At 36.6% G+C, this 17,407-nt stretch overlaps 1 long non-coding RNA gene across 2 annotated transcripts; it reads right to left on the bottom strand.

The window, feature by feature from the left end:
- Positions 1-1,396: 1,396 nt before the first annotated feature.
- Positions 1,397-17,350, bottom strand: LOC117285220. 2 transcript variants are annotated; one of them, XR_004516209.1, is made up of 3 exons: positions 14,074-17,350; positions 11,070-11,134; positions 1,397-1,817 (listed from the first exon to the last, which is right to left on the bottom strand). It is a non-coding gene; the product is annotated as an uncharacterized LOC117285220 (long non-coding RNA). The 2 variants fall into 2 exon arrangements; XR_004516208.1 differs by having other exon boundaries at positions 11,075-11,134.
- Positions 17,351-17,407: the final 57 nt, after the last annotated feature.

Here is a 17,407-nt window from a genome sequence, read left to right as displayed (position 1 = left end):
TATTAGATAAAGGAATAGAGAGATGTTATAATAGAAGAGTTAATAATATTGTTCTGATTTGAGAAGTAAAACTTGGCAGATCTGTTTATAAAGCACATGGCAACTTCTGTAAGAAAAAAATTGATAAAATGCATGAACTATAAAAAATTACGGAAAGATGAGTTAACATACATGGAGGGATAGTCAGAGGGAGGGACAGACGAAGAGAATGTGACTGGGTAGATGGCTTGATGAAGAGGAGAAGCAAAAGAAAGGGAGGAAGGAAAATTATTATCATTCAGAAATTTGAAGGCACTGTTTGAACTATTTCTCTAGACTCTGATGTTTCTGATAATCCAGTGCCCAAACTTCATTTTCTTCTCTTTATCGTGAATGTTCTCATATTTCATATTTAGGCTCTGGACATGAGTCTTTTTATTTTAAAAAGTGTTCCATTCAAGCTTTTGAAAATGTCTTCATAGTGCCTCTGAGATAATTTAGATCCCTCTATTTCCTCTAATCTATCTCTTCCGGCAATATTACTTGTTGCCAGTTGAACATACTAGATAGATCCTTTATACCTCTTACTATTTCTCTAAAACTTTTTTACTCCTTTCTTGGTGCTATATATTTTGAGAATTCAATAAGATCAAACTCAGCTTGATCAAACTTGAGCTTGTGAGGCAGGTGGTGGCACCACTGAGCTAAATCCCCAACCTGATAATTCACTTTTAATTAAAAATATTCTTTCAAGCATTGTATTCCTTTCAAGAAAATCCTCTTCTTGCTTTATGAATACCATATCTTCTTAAATTCCTATGTTTAAGTTATCGTCTACGTTTTTAATTATTTATATATTTGAGTGTGTTATACTAAAATAATTAGGAGCATAGTGATTATAATTGTGATTAAGAAGAAGAGATGTATCCATATTTCCGAAACACAGTGAAAAATATTGTTTACTAAGTGTATTAGTCAGCTTCCCCACTGGTAGAACACAATACTTGACAACCACAACTTAAAGGAGGGGTTTCATTTAGCTCAGTGGGTTCGGTCCATGGTCAGCTGGCTCCAAAGCAGAAACATCATGGCAGAAGGGCATGGCAGAGAAAAATTACTCAGTTCATGACAGTTAGAAAACAGGGCAGGGAAACAGAGGTTAAGGAACCAGGAACGAGATATAGTACCCAAGGGTACATTTCCATGGCCACTCTGACACACCCAGAGGTGTGCTAGCAATCCAGCAGACCTCAATATTTCGAGCACCAAGGACTGGTTTCATGGAAGACAATTTTTTCACAGACGAACTGACAAGATAGTCTTGAGATGACTCAAGCATATCACATTTATTGTGTACTTTATTTCAATTATTATTATATTGTAGTATATAATGAAATAATTATACAACTCATTACAATACAGGATCAATGGGATATCCCTGAGCTTGTTTTCCTGCAACTAGACAGTCATATCTGGGGTGATGGAAGACAGTGACACTCGGAAATGCGTAGCTTGTGTCCAGTGTACTTATTTATAATATCATTTCGATGGCTGTCACTGCAAAACACCCAGCTTCACAAAGATGAAATGTTGGAAATGAAGACTGGCTTTTTTTTTTTTTCAATCTCAGGATATTCTGCCTTGACCAAACATATGGAGATTTGAAGTTGTGACAAACATACCTTTAATGTCACTGTCATTTGTGATCTCACACTGTTAATCCTCTTCTAACACAGAATTTATTCACGTGGCTTAATCACAGATGAGTTCTGGGTCCATTTCTTCCTAGTTCAGGGATATTTTGTGGTTGAGAAGTCACGGTCAAATTCTTGTGAAAGCTGAAATAGATAATCATGCACCAGCTAGGAGACAAAAGGCCTTGACACAGTCTCTATCAAAATTTTTGATGTTTGAAATATGTCAAAAATCCCAGTGTTCATCCATCACCCCCATAATTCCAGTCTGACTTCAAATGCAGCACTTTATCTGCCATCTTGAATGCAGTTTTCACTCTTTCCTGAAGTGACAGATTGAGTGCATTGAGTAGGTTGAATACATCACATGAATAAGTAAAGTTTTGTGACCTTTTCAGTGTCACTGAAATATGCTTCCAGTGGTAACTATTTTTCTAAAAATCTCTGGAGTGATTCTCACAACTCAAAAACTCTGGTCAGTTATTTATCTTTAGAAAGCCATCTCACTTCTGTATATAAGAGAAGACACTTGTGCTCTGTGCCCCTTTCCTCACAGAATTACATAAAAAGAAAAGAGTTAGAGGCTTGAAAAATTAATATGGTTCATAATTTTAAACATATGCAACAAAACATTAAGTTCAAGTGACTTTATTCCAATAGCCAGAATTTTTAACATTTCACATCTTTCACATTTGTGTTTAGACTCACATTTAGGAGTGACTTACTTGATGCAAGCAGTAAGACCAGAAAGCCTTCCACTCACAGCCATTCCATCTATGCAAATACTGACACAAGATGACCAGTGTTACAGATATGTAACCATCCAAAGACGTGAATAGTTCCTCAGCTGTGCTAATGGTGGGCAATAAAGGTGCATATAACATATCCTCATGCACACCGTCATGTAAAATATATCAAATAAAAAGAAACATTGTCACCTATTGTCAATACGGCTAGAATCATCCATCTGGATTGCAAAAAAACAGTGACTCATTAATCCTCTCTAGCCGTTGTGCCTCAATATCCTCTGCTATTTTAACAAATCTGCCTTGAATAAACATAGGGAGATTTGAAGTTGCCACAAACATACTTTAAAGGTCACCATCATTTGCAATCTCAAGCTGTTGATCTTCTTGTGGCACAGACATGGTTTGTCCACCTGGATTATTAACAATTGATCTAGTTATGGTGCTACCTGAAAGAGGAACACATGGCATCATTTGAACTATAGCCTCTCTTACAATTTCACAACAAATGTCAGGATCAACTCTTTACTAATAGTAATGGGCTTCTTAACTTTAGTGATGTGGTTACAGCTAGGAATTATGTTCTTGGTGCACCCCAGTTGGTGAAGTGAGGTCCTTCCATACTTGCTTCTGTTTTCCATATTCTCATTTGTTTTCTTTTGAAAGACTCCACAGGCTTTTCTTTTAAGGCAGGGTGCTTGGTCTCCATGTGGAAAAGCAGTTTTGAAGATCATGACTTTGTTGGACAGCTGATAAGCATATCTTGGTGAATGGGCAAGGAAATTATTGCAAGAAACATATAAGTAGAACGTTTAGCATTTTCATTTAAATGCAGTTTTCTTTTTGTTGATTATCTTAGAGCTTCCCGCTTTGATCATTGGATCTTCCCCCTTTCCAAAAAACCTCTGCAATGATACTTGTTTTTTTTACCATTTTGCGTCAGGTTAGCTTGTGGGTTTATCAGAAATGTGACTGAGATAAGCGCACAGTATGGGCAAGAAGTTTGGATAGAAGTGACGATAATAAAATGATGGGAAAGCCACACAAGGATTAAAATAAGTGTCAGATTCAGACTTATAGCCTGCCACCAATGCAGCTTAACTGTCATGTGCCACTCACCGATGGGTTTTACATGAATCTGAAATGTCTTATGGTCTCTGTGAGGGTAAACATCTCTGCTAATGTTCTATATTTGCAGTTGCTCCCCAGCTCTAGTGTCACTGCCTCAGCTCCACCTCTGATCATCAGGCATTGGATTCTCAGAAGGAGGGCTCGACTTTTGTCCCTTGCATGAACAGTTCATGGTAGGGTTCATGCTCCTATGAGATCTAATGCCATGACTGATCAGAGAGAACATGGAGCTCAGACACTCATGCAAGGAAAGAGGCGAACCTGTAAATACCATGAAGCTTTATTTGCTCTCTACACTCCCACCAACAGTGGAGAAGGATTCCTTGTTTCACTTAGCTCCACCAGCAGCATTTGTTATTGGTTGATTTCTTCATAATAGCCATTCTGTCTGGAGTGAGATGGAATCTCAATGTTGTTTTATTTACACATTTATTTTTGGTACTGGGAACTCAGGACCTTATGCTTTCGAGGCAGGCGGTGGAACCACTGAGCTAACCCGGCCCTCAATGTTGTTTTAATTTGCATCTCCTAAATGACTGATACTGTTGAATGTTTTTTCATACATTTATTTGAATTTCTACTTCTTTATCTCAGAATTGCCTATTTATTTGGTGCCCATTTTTGGACTGGGTGTGTAAATTGGAGGGATTTTTTTTTTAGTTATTTATATATTATAGATATTAGTCCTTTCTCTAAAGAATGACTGGCAAAATTTTTTTCCACTGTGTGGGTTGTCTCTTCACTCTTTTGGTGATTTACTTTGCTGTGCAAAATCTTTTTAATGAGATCCCACTTGTTGACTATGTGATATTTCCCGTGTGATCAGGGTTTTGTTCATAAACTTTTTGCCTACACCTATGTATTTAAGAATTCTACCTATTCTTTGCTCCAGAAGATATAGTGTTTCTGCCTTATTATTTAGATTTTTTATTTTAGAATAGTGCATGGTGAGAAATATGGGAATAGTTTTAATCTTCAACACATGGAAAACCAGGTTTTTTGCACCATTTATTAAAGAAGGTATTTTTCTTCCAATGAAGTTGTATGGCTCCCCCTGTCAAAGATAAGGTAGTTGAGTGTGTTTGGAATTGCTTCTGCATATTCTAGTCTGTTTCATTGATCCTCAGGTTTGGTTTTTTGTTTTGTTTTGTTTTGTTTTGTCTTTTTGCCAGTACCATGCTGTTTTTATCACAGTAGCTTTATGATATAATTTCAAGTCAGGGAATGTGATGCCCTCACCTTGCCTTTTTTTTTTTTTTTTTTCAGAATTTCTTTTGCTGTTCTAAACCTCTTCAGGTTCCAAATGAATTTTAGAATTATTTTCTTTAGTTCTATAAGGTATACTATTGGTGTTCTCATTGGGTTTGCATTAACTCTGTATAACAATTTTGGAAATATGGCCATTTTCACTATTTTGCTTCTTCCTACACAAAAACAAGGAATATTTTCCCATTTTCTGATATCCTCTTCAACCTCTTTTTCAGAGTAGTGTAATTTTTAATGTAAAGAGATTTTACTTCCTTCGTTAGATTGATATTCCTAGGTATTTCTTGTCTTTCTTTCTTTCTTTTGATGCTATTGTGAAAGGTGTGGTTTCCCTAATTTCTTCCTCAGTTAGCTTGTTATTTGTGTACAGGAATACTATTGATTTTTAAGTGTTGTCTTTGTATCCAGCTACCCTACTGAGTTTGGTTATTAAGTTTAGAAGTCCTTTTGGTGGAGTTTATGGAGTCTTCTATGTAGAGCATCATTGTCATCTGCAAATAATGATCATTAACTTCGTCCTTTCATACCCTTATTCCTTCTGTCTCTTTTTCTCATTTCCAGAACCACATGGAATAAGAGTGGCGATAGTGGACCTCCTTGCCTTCTTCCATATTTTAGAGTGAAAGTTTTCAGTTTTGATCATTTTGTATGACCATTGAGTATGTTGGTTTTTCAGAGATGGCTTTTACCAGATTGAGAAATATCTATTTCAGTTTTCTGTAGGGTTTTTAACATGAATAGGTGTTAGACTTTGTCAAGTGCTTTTTCTGCATCTATTGAGATGATCACATGGTTTTGGCTCTGTGAATATAACGTACAAGCCACATACTGATACTACATCCTAGGCAGCTCCCAAGCCAATCAATCTGAAAATTAAGCTTAACAGTCATACTGTGTAAGTGTTAAGGAGGGAAAGCATGCTTCTTATAATGTAAGCCAAGATAGGTACGTGGAAGGAGAAGCCAAGAGACCTGGTAGAAATTGATTGCAGGTCATCACTGCTACTTATTATGTAGGCATCTCTAAGTATTTTTCTAAATTTGAAGCATTCACTATTGCTTACTAGGTCACATGTACATGACCCAATTTAAGACATAGATAATTATCAGTATTTCAGGATATTTCCTGGCGCCTTTTCCAGATCATGACCTTCTGTCACCCTTGATCTTGACTTATGTTTTATTCTTTAATATTTTGATGTATACAGGTTCTCTTTTGACGTTGAATCAATTTGAATCACTCAAACTTTCCTGGAAATTGTTAATCTCAGCTAAATTTTAAAATTAATTGTTATATATTATTTTATCTTCCATGCCTGACAATTTCCCTGCTATCTGCTTGCTTTTATTAGTGATATCTCCTTTCCTTGTGTATTGTGAATTTTGAACTGTGAGCTCTCATTTTTATTGGGAATTTTTTCTGTGGGAATTTTTGAATGTGAATTCAAACTTGATGTGTCCCCCTACCAAAAAGAATCATTTTTCTCTGCCAAGGGTCTAAGCAAATTATAAATTGCTACCACCTGTATTAAGTGATATGACCAAAATTTTCCTGGCTGCAAAGGCAATGTGAATATGAACAAAAGCCTGAGTTAAAGTGGTTTCACGAGTACACATTTTTAGAAAATTTCTTTCCCCTCCATTCAGCACTATGGTAAAAAAAGATATTTCACTAATATTATATTCTACAGAGTGAGGTTTTTTCCAGTTTATCTCACCTCCAAGTGTATAGTGTTAAAGAATCAAAGCATAAGATCTCCCAACAGACTTCCAGTGGGCTCTAAGGTTCATCTCCTATTTCCTGTATCCCCCTAAGGCCAATTAGAGCCTCAGTATGCCCAAGATTCTTAGAAACTCCTACGAAAATTCCAACTGTAGCATATATCTCATTTACAGGTTTTATATTTTAACTTCACTTTGGATACTATGGATTGCTTTTTTAACTGTCAGCTCAATGGGCACTTAGTTTTAAAATATTTCATCCAATATCTTTATATTTTTCAACTGAGAGGCCATTCAGTGTATCTATCTAGTTTTGCAAAACTTCCACAAGCCACTTATTTAATCTTTAACAAATTGATGTTGCTAAGCACTTTGTGATAATGGAATGCTTCACATCTGCATTGACCAATATGAAAGCCAGTAGGCACCTGGGCGGTTCAACACTGGGAACATCATTTCAGGCAAAACAAGTGAATATCTATTTTCACTTAATAGTAGTCATCTAAATTTAAATAGCTATTCATGGCTGATAGCTCCTTAAGAGACAGCTGGGAAGTAGACCTTCATTTACCCATAGATGGTGCTCATATAGTGAGGTTTGACTATTCAAATTACATAAACAAGGATGTGAGATTTTTGCATACATGATCAAAAATGAATCAAAGGAAAATAGTTTGGAAGGAAATTTCTAGTCTTCTCCATGAAGATGCAGGCCTTTGGCCTCATTTTTTTAAAAGAAGAATTGCAGGATGTGTGGCATCCATCTGGACATGTCTCAAAAAAGGACTTATTGCAGGTTGCAGGATTGTGTAAACCCAAAACAGAAGCAGAGTACCTGAAATGGCATAATATACTCTCCAGATGGCTGCATTAGGATAACGTTTTGCTGCAGCAGCTTTGCCTCTCAGCCCTATGAACCAGTTCTGACTCAAACTAGCTTTGTGAATTTATGGCACCACTGGCACTCACATCTGTGCCCTCATCATGAAGCTTCTCATCATTATTTGTAACATTAAATATCTTTTTGCAACTTCAGGGAAAGAACCATTGATCCACGGAGGGACCACTCCCAAAGTTATTGCTACTAAAAACAAAAAACATATATTTCCTTTCAGGAATATAGAATGAGTATTTAAATCATGTGCCTTTCTGGAATTCAGAAGGTAGGCATAATCATAGGAAAATAGCACTAGATTCAGACTCAGGAGAAATGGGTTCTAATCCCAGTTCTGTCATTAGTCAGTTGCATGTGAAAGTCACACAACTGTCTTGTGTAAGCTTCCTCAACTGCAGAGGGACAGTTATGAACTCCATTAAAATTCAGATTCCTTCCTGCAGTCTTATTGGAAGATTAATTTACCCAGAATAGTCACCTATATTCAAGGATGAGGTGGGGCAGAATGAAATTTCTGTTTCTATGCTGTTGAATCCTCATAGCAGATCAGTCCCAGTAGAAAGAGAGCCAAACGTGAACTGGCAACTGAGGATTTGATGGTAGAAATGGCATTAATTGGACACATTCTTGTTTCCAGAGTATACAACTTATTATAATGCACCTGAAACTTTCCTTGTTGACATGGAAAGGCAGCACTAATCTAGGAGGTCTGGTGACTATTTAAGGTCAAGCAGTGTATTCTTTTTGCTTTATTTTGACCTTTTCATCCTGTCATGGTGTATGATAATTTTAAACTTTAGTATCACTATGAGCCTCTTCCATCCATATCACTATTACTCCTGTTTCTCATTGGTCCTCTGCACTCCATCCTTAATAACTTGGTTTCCAATGTACAGAAAATTATGCACTCAGAGCTCCTGAGAGAGGTCATTTCCTAGGATTTACATCCTTTTTCAGGACAACATTTTCTTTCCTATTAACATGTATTTCACCTTCATAAATGGAAACCTCTTTTACCTAAAGAATTTCTGAAAAGCCAGAAACCAAATGCTAAATTTATTTTAAAGCAGAGTATCACTTCTTTAAAAAAAAGGCACTAAATTTAAAACTATGAGTTTAATTATTAGGGAAATAAGCATAATAAATATATCACAGAGTGTCCAAAAGTCTGCAAATATAGAAAAAGTACTAAATGTATTATATGTTATAAAGATAGGGAAATTGAATCTCAGTATGGGTAAAACTTCAGAGTTGACAAGTAGTAGACCAGAACTAGAATTCAATATTGTATTTGTCTGTCTCCAAAGTTATGTGATTTGTCCCACATTAAACATAAGCATCTCAGATCAGAAATGCCTCGCTAGCATATTTCTACAATTTTTCTCACTAGAAACTTTAAGCAACAGTTCAAGACATTAACCCTGTCACAGCCCACTTTGCAGGTGCTAGGATGAAGCACAACAGATGGTCCTATTGTATGGTAGAGGAGTTGAATTAAGCTTTGGTCAATTTAACACCTTTTCAAATAATATTATCTTTTCATTTCTGCTAAAGGAATTTTCTGAAAATATGTTCCAGAACATATTTTTAAAAGTAGTATATTTTATCCTAAATCAGTCCTGTGTGTATGTACTTGTCTTCATTCTATGACATTAAATGTATGTTCAAGTCAAAATCATCTACTTGAGGCAGAAACTTAGTTACAGAGGCTTGTCACATCTAAGTGTTCTTGTACTATACATCACAGTACTCTGAGAAATTATGATGATACAGACTTAAAGAATTTTCAAATGTTTGGGTTGAATGAGATTATATAATGAACTATTTCAGTCTCCAGTTCACAAGCTCATATACTGAGGCCCATTCATTCATTCAATACATACATAGTACATGACTTCAGTAAGTGATTAAAATGAAGAATTATCCCAGTGAAGCCCATGCCCGATCTCAAATGATGATATTTGGTACAATGGTGATGAGAAGAATTAGAATTTCAATGTAATTGTGTGTAGCTAATATGATTTATAAAGGTGTTGATGGCAAGAGGCCCTATGAATAAAAACTCAGTAAGTAACAAGGCAAAGAAGTCTGGAGATGATTTTAAATATTATGATCTGAAGATTTCAAAGAAACATTTCAAACTTATAGATCAGTGCCACTTAAGGTGGAAAGACTTGACTTGATGCAATAGTTTGGGCATTTCACAGAATAATGTCCGCACAAACAAGCCATAGAGTGACAAGGTGTCCACAAGCTATACAATGGGATTCATGAATCTCTCCATCTTTGAGACAGAGTCATTTGTGTCCTGGGAAGAACCAGCTTCTTCCAGATTTGTATCTTTTTCTCCTTTCCTGTGCAAGTGAGATATAAGGCTATGCCTACTAAACAGACACTGGATTGCAAATGACATCAGTTGTTCTTGGTAAATGCAGGAGTTTAAAGAAAAAAATTAAAGGAAACTTTTTTATGTTATGTTCTGCTAAGACAGTAAGCCCACAAACGTGAACATGAAATACGAAAGAGTATAATGAAAACCTCCCACATTTGTTCCAGAAATCATCGGGGAAGGCACCATAGAACACTATGACTACTCATATGTACTTCCAAATACCTACTTGGTTCTTCCAAGGAACTAAATTTCATTCTACTAAAGTGTATCTGGATAGGTTTGGAGGATTTGGGAGGTAGGACCCCACAGATAGACTTAAAAGAAACCTGGAAAAGTCCAAGCCATGACTTTGGTTCAAAGAAAATGGAACAGAGGCTCAAGCAAGGACAGTAGGGTAGGTGACACTTCAGTGTAACCTTAAGGCTAAAGAGTGGATGGAGACATATAAAAGAAAAATCCTGTTACTATATTCTCTGTGTGACTTGGAGGAAATGATTAGCCAACAGCATGAAGATCAGTAAATGTAGGTTTGATACCTGCGTCTGTGGCCTCAGTTGTGAAGTCACATTTGAGCTGCCTCCAAGAGATGCTGGCTGGCTCTGGCACTAGGGCAGTTGTGACCATGTCCTAGGATAAGTACCAGGATTGCCTAATCATGACGAGGCCCTAGGATTGGTACTAAGACATTGGGCACTGCAGGAAAAATGAGGAGTCCAAGACCTCTCATATCCCCTTTCCCAAGACAAGATTTATCTGGATAATGTAGTTGAGAAGCCTGCAGAGGCATCCCAAAAACACATTCAGGAAGAAGTTGAGAGAAGTTGTTATTCTTGAAGACTGCTTGAGGAAGAACCAGAAAAATATTATTTAACAACTCTTGTCATAAGTTATATTGATTGGTTCTTATGTTGATGCAACCTCTAAACAAATACAGGTTGGATTTTTTTTAATGTGGTTATATCTTTCCCCCTGTAATACAATGAGTTTGTAGGATTCAACATTTGGTAAATTGCATAAGATGGATTTCACCCTTCTAGTCTCCTTACAGCTGTTTTTGCGTCTTCTCTATAAGTTTTCTTTGCTTAAAAATCACCTCTATGAATATCATATTTACTACATTCCCATCTTTGTTTATGTGATATAAATGTGTATTTAGACGGAACGTGTTTATTCAGGCTGTTTCCAGCACAAACTTCAAACGATTGATACATGAAATAAAAAACAGGGGTGTTAAGTGTGGCATACCTCACCTTCTCCTTCCGATTCAGGTCACTGTGGAGATATCAAATTAGGGAGGATCTGAGTCTTACCTGGAGAGAATTAAGAACTGATTAGGAATTACCAAACTAGAAAGGTTCTAAATATTACAAAAATGAAATGGGCAACTGATTATAATGCTCAGAAATACCTTCTCTGAACCATATATTCTCTGAACCATATAACCATATTGGGGAGATTTCTACTCATACTCCCAAATAAAAATAAAATGGTACCTACAATCACAGGGTGAGAGCCTGGGCAAGTAGCTCAACCTCCCTAGGGTCAGTTGCATGATTCATAAAATGACAACAAAAATATCTGCCTTTCCTACCTTGTAGAATTGTTATATGATATCATTACATAAAGTAAAAATTGCAATGTTAACATATTTCTCTTTCATTACAATTTAACTTTGCTTTTTGAAAAACAAACTGTCAGATAAAACTTAAATGGGTCTTTTTTTATTCAGTAATTTTATTGGTACATTTTAGGTATACAATACGATGACATTCATCATTGGGAATTTGTACCTTGATATACCTTGGTTCTTATTTTTTTTTCCCCATTTCCTTGCCCTCCCTTCAATCCCTTCAATTCCTTTCTATTTGCAAATGCATTGTTTCCATTTTTTTCCTTTCCTCGTATTTATTCCTTTCCCTTCTTTCCTTTACCCCATCCCCCTACTTTCACTTCCCCTTTGGACCTTTTCTTCCTATTTCACATGATCTATTGCACATTTTGATCCTTATTTACCCTTTCAGCTTCTCACACCAGAGGTACTATTTGGCATTTACAAATGTCTTTTTTTAAAAAAAATGACTTGCTCTTACAACCTAAAATGTCAAATTGTCAATTCCAAATTAATTTGTAATAACTCCGTGGGAACAAAGACTTCTCCACAGAGTCTGTGTAGGGTGTTTTGTGTGGTTGGGAGGAGAGGCGTTAGGTCAAATGTTCTCTGCAATCCAGGAACTTCATGATAAAGTATAGCACATACCATAAATATTTGCCCTATGGTTCAGAGGACAAAGAGGTGAAAATCATTTATCAGCACTTTTTCATCTGAACAATAAACACTGAAAAAGAATTGTAGTTTTAAAAATATCTCTTGAAAATGGGAAGGGGATCAAGAAATGAAGGGCAGAGTGGGTGCGAGGGGAAAAGGATATCAGAAGAATTAAGACATTTTGTGAACATGGACCAACTCCCCCTGATGGAAGTAATTATGTACTCTACACACGTACCAATTAAAATCAGTATCTTAAAAAAGTTCAGACTCATATATTAAAAAAAAACAGGATGGCTTTCAATTTATATATTTTCTACCACAATAAAAGATAAAGTAAAGTCCATTTCATGCCCTTAGGTAGTAATTTTCCAATGCTTTAAAAATATTCCATCAGGTCAGGGATTTGGGTCACTGGTTCTGCCGCCTGCCTCGCGAGATCAAGGGTCCGAGTTTAATCCCCAGTACCCCCCCAAAAAGCAACAAAAACAAAAACAAACAAACAAAAACTTCATCAGCCCCCTTGGCTAATTGTTGAGGTCTGCACTGTGCCAGAAAATGTGGCAAGGAAATACATGAATCTTAGGATCGAGGCCTAAAAGAGACCTTTGGGCTCAGTCACCAATTTCATCTTGTATTTGTTTCTTTTTATTAGTACATGTGTGCATTACATAATGATGACTTTCATCATGGAAAATCGGTACATGTACATAACATAATGTAAATCTTTCGGTGTCCCCGGCCCCACCCTCCCTGCTCCTTTCCTCTCTTGGTCCCCTTCCGGTTTGCAAAAGTTTTATCTCATTTTTTCATCCTCTTTCCCTCCCTTCCACCCCCTCACCCCCTCCCACTCTTGATTTGCTTCCCATTTGAAAAAGATCTCCCTACTTTTTATTATCTATATTTTATTTTGCTTTCTATTTATATTTGGGGGTTTTCATATAAGGAAAACCAGATACCCAATGTCTATGTATTCTAGAAGTGCTTCCTCCGTTCTCTTTAAGTTCCCAGTGCTACTGTTGGATAATCAAGATCTCATCTCAGCTGTCACGAAGCAGGTGGTTTCAGGAAACAAGGTTGATGGGAGTCCTACCCCTCCAGTAGAGCAAGTTGGGCTGGTGTAAACAAGGTCACAACTGTGGAATACTAGCAGCCTAACTGGGTACTGGGATAAGCTTCGGCCCTACCTCTTTGAAAGTAAATAGAGTGATTGGCAGCATTTAATCACTAAAACTGAGGCTCAGAAATTAGTAGATGTCATAAAGAGAAGGTCCTCAGTGTTTTTTGCTCACAAAATTATCATGAATGACATTTAGAAAAATGTTATTTTAGTGAAAGGATCCAGGATGCTATACAATTCTACCTTTTCAAAAATAAAATTTGCCAGGCATGGTGGTACACACCTGTAATCGCAGCACTCAGGAGGCTGAGGCAGGAGGATTTCTGTAGGTTCGAGACCAGCCTGGACTGCATAGAGAGTTCCAGGGCAGTCTCAACTACATAGTGAGACCCTGTCTCAAAAAAAAATATTAAAAATACTACTTACATACTTCTAAAATGTAAATATTCTACATTTACTTATTTTAGATTCTCCATGAAACTACACAAGCAGAATCATTGGTAAAATCTTATATGTCACTTAATGTTTAGATGAGATAGGCTCATTACTAATAGCTCTCTACTTACCAGTTTGTCAGAAAAAATTTTATTCAGATCCATGTATAAAAGTGATTTTGGAAAAATCACTGACTTTTTAAAAACTATACCTTCTTATATTAAATTCTTGTCAGAAATTATACAATAACACCTATTCAAACTTACTCGTGCAGAGATTCATTAAATAAAGTATATTTATTCCTTTGTCCCCCATATATAATCAGGAAATCTTGTTTCTCCATGACACCAAAAATGTGTATGCTTTGTAGTATTTTTACAAAAGGATTTTGTCTTGCTCATGTTGCTCTTCAACTTCTTCTCACTTACCATTCTCAAGCACTCCTCCAAGTCCATCTTGAGCTCAGAAGTTACTCAGAGCAGAACGACTGGTAATTCTTGTGAAATGTTTCATTCTACAGATGTCTCACAATTCCTCAATCCATGCACGATCGACACTCAGGCTGGGTCCAGTCGTTCCCTTTTAGGCCTTTGTTTGTGGTTGTTTATTTTTCTACCACAAATAATTCTGTGACAGCTTTATATGTTGTATACCCATGTATTTGAATCTTGGTGCTATTAATGATATAGAATAGTCTCTCAAGATTTCTGGGTCACAATTTTTTCTTTTAACAGTTATTGAATCTCTTCCAATCTGTCTTCTAATCATAAACAGAAAACAGTGTGTCTTCCACTGCCATTAGCCTCCCCCAGTAATTGTTTCAATCCGGGGCCCCGAATCAATAAGTACACATTAGGAAGCTGATTATCTCAGAATCGTCTTGTTTGGGCTGCTAATAAAATCAAATACCAATCAGCCACCAATCACTTTCATTCTCTGGCTGATTTCAAGGCCATTCATCTTCTGGATACTTTTATTTTCCTTTTTAGAAAATAACATATTTACTTTTCAAAAACTTTTATCCAAAACTGTTTCAGGCAACAAGCATAAATTTCAGCCTCCAAAAGTTTATAGAAAATTATTATCTGGTTTGCCATCAGAAATGCTTCCCTAAAATAATAATAAGCATTGGTGAAGACATGAACAAATTAGAACCCTCATACACTACCGCTAGAACAGAAAACAATGCAGCCACTTTGGAAAACAGTTCGATAGTTCCTAAAAATGTTAAACAGAGTTATCTCTACAATTCCATCCTTAGCTATACATCTCTGACAATATCAGAAAGAGAAAAACAACTCAAACTGTCTCTCCTCCTATAGTCTCACAACACAAATCACTTCTGTGACCCAAAAACGGTATGAGACCTTCACATCACATAGAAACAAACAATTCATTCTTCAGTGAACACCAGCTGCCTGCCTTCTAAGTCCATTCAGTTTGTTCAGGTAGCATAAGATCCCATGTTGAAGGTCTGGTCTCCAAGTTACCACCTCCCCAGTTTAGATGCTAAAAGTAAGCCTCAGTCTGTGATATGTACTTCTGATCTACTGATTATAAATACAAGTTCCTACAATTCCCCACTGTGTTTAATTTATTTACTTGTTCACAGAACTCATGGAAATACCTACTTATGTTTACCAGTTTGTAACAAGGATATAGACGAGGAAGTGAACAGGGAAAGATATGTGGGGCAGGTTGCAGAGCTTGCATGCCCTTGCCAGGCCACCACCTTTCAGGAGCCTCCACGTTTGACTATCCAGAAGCCCTCTGAACCCGTCTTTGAGTTTTTGTAGAGAATTCATTAGACAAGCATGATTCAAGTACAGGCAAATAAGTAGCAATGTGATTGGATAAAAACAGGCATCCTTCAGTACTAATAGATTAAAGAAACATCAATGAAGTCAAACCATCCAGAAGAATGCAAAAATTCTTATAGACATGATAAGAAGTACTTAACTGGGTGCCATCAAGATTTGACTCACAGTTTCCCTGTTGTTAGGGGAAGGTGAAAGAAAAGAAACCAAGATAAATTGACCAAATTTGAGCCTGAATAAGATATTACCAAGCTGACATAAAACATTGCTTTCTATGCTTTTCTCTTCCCACCAAGGAGAAGAATAATTCATTTAATCATTTGATGTTAGTAAGAAATTTGAGTGGCTCCAAAATGCTGAAAAAGTCAAAGAAATAAATTCATCCCTGGAGATTCTGCAAAGAAATGCAGCCCTACTGACACTGATTTTAGTCCAGTCGAATTCATGTCAAAGTATTGACCCACACAACTCTAAGATGAGAAATGTGTGCTGTTTCAGCTACTATATATGTGTTTACACCTTACAGAAGCAATAGAAAACTAACAAAAGTGCTGGCATTTCAAGTTCATTTAACCTGCTAGATATAAATATAAAAGAATTTATTCTTAAAAGCATTAAGATAAAGAAAATGAATTAGTTTTATTTCTCTTCTTCAAAAAAGCTTGCTATAAGATTTGTCACATCTTGTCCCTCATTCAAATGTTAACACTTTTGTACTATAATTCAAAGCTAGTGATTTTACTTCCCCAACTAAGCTTGTCTATAGACTCACATATATTTCCACAAACCTTTCCTGTAGAGACATAGGAGTACAGATTTTGTGTCTCCCAAATTTATCAAGGTTTTACTCAATGAATATAGTGCATTCTCCTACTTGATACCTGTCTCAATCTTCACACCAAACTAATATTGATCATCCAAAAGATCCAACTGGATCTCTCATCAACAAATCTGATGCACCAGCTGGGATTTGTTTTCCTTATTTAGGTTTTTGCAAATAGATTAAAACAAGAATTTGGGTGCAAGTTTATTTGGGGATTGTTTTCAGGAAGAATGGGTAAATAAAATGGGGCAATGAGGAAAATTAATGACAGATTATTTCAAAAGAAGGTTACTGCTGAGAGCAACACCACTACAATGCCACTGGGTATTCCTGAGAAATTATGAACACACTAGCAACTACGAACACACCTCAGAATTGTCCCATTGAAAGCAAAAGATGAAGATGGTGTGTTTATCCCCCAACTCATGCCCACATAGCCACCTATGGACAGTAGAGAACACCAACAGGCAGGCAATCACCTATTCAGGCCTGGAGAGATGCAGACAGCACCTGACACTTAGAAAAGTGTCTCTCTTGAGGATCTCTGACTAAGCCAAGAGGATGCGAAGGAAAGTGTCTGTGAGAATGGCTACGACTGATTTCTGGGCAAAATTAGTATAGTATATAGTATAGTATAGTACAGTAAATAATTAAATTCTTTAAATTTATAGTAAAAGACCACGTCATTAGTCACTCTCAAAAACTCCACTTTGCTTTAACACACTTGTCCCATTGTTCTTGACACTTTCTGAAGCAATTCTGGAAGCCTCTTTAATGTCCTTAGAAGGTATTACCAAAACATGAAGTGAGTTCTGCTGCCTAGTGCCATCCAAAGGAAAGGTGGGCTGGTGGAAACATTACCCTGTGTCCTCAGCCATCTGTTGTGATGTGACTTCTGACTGTATCCTAAAGTCGAAATTCCACGAAAGGTCAACATTCTGAATCAATTCAGGATGACAGAACCGCTAAAGATGCATAGCAGCCGGGCCTGGTGACACATCCTATAATCCCAGCACTTGGGAGGTTGAGGCAGGTAGATCAGCAGGAGTTTGAGAGCAGCCTGGCCCAAGCAACAGAGCAAGACCCTGTATCAAAAAAAAAAAAAAAAAAAAAAAAAAAAAA

This window comes from Fukomys damarensis, unplaced genomic scaffold (assembly GCF_012274545.1).
Source record: "Fukomys damarensis isolate Sample0158 unplaced genomic scaffold, DMR_v1.0_HiC HiC_scaffold_7, whole genome shotgun sequence".
In the NCBI taxonomy this organism is placed as follows: Eukaryota; Metazoa; Chordata; class Mammalia; order Rodentia; family Bathyergidae; genus Fukomys; species Fukomys damarensis.
Note: the sequence above shows the minus strand (reverse complement) of the source record. Positions and strands in the feature narration are given on the sequence as shown.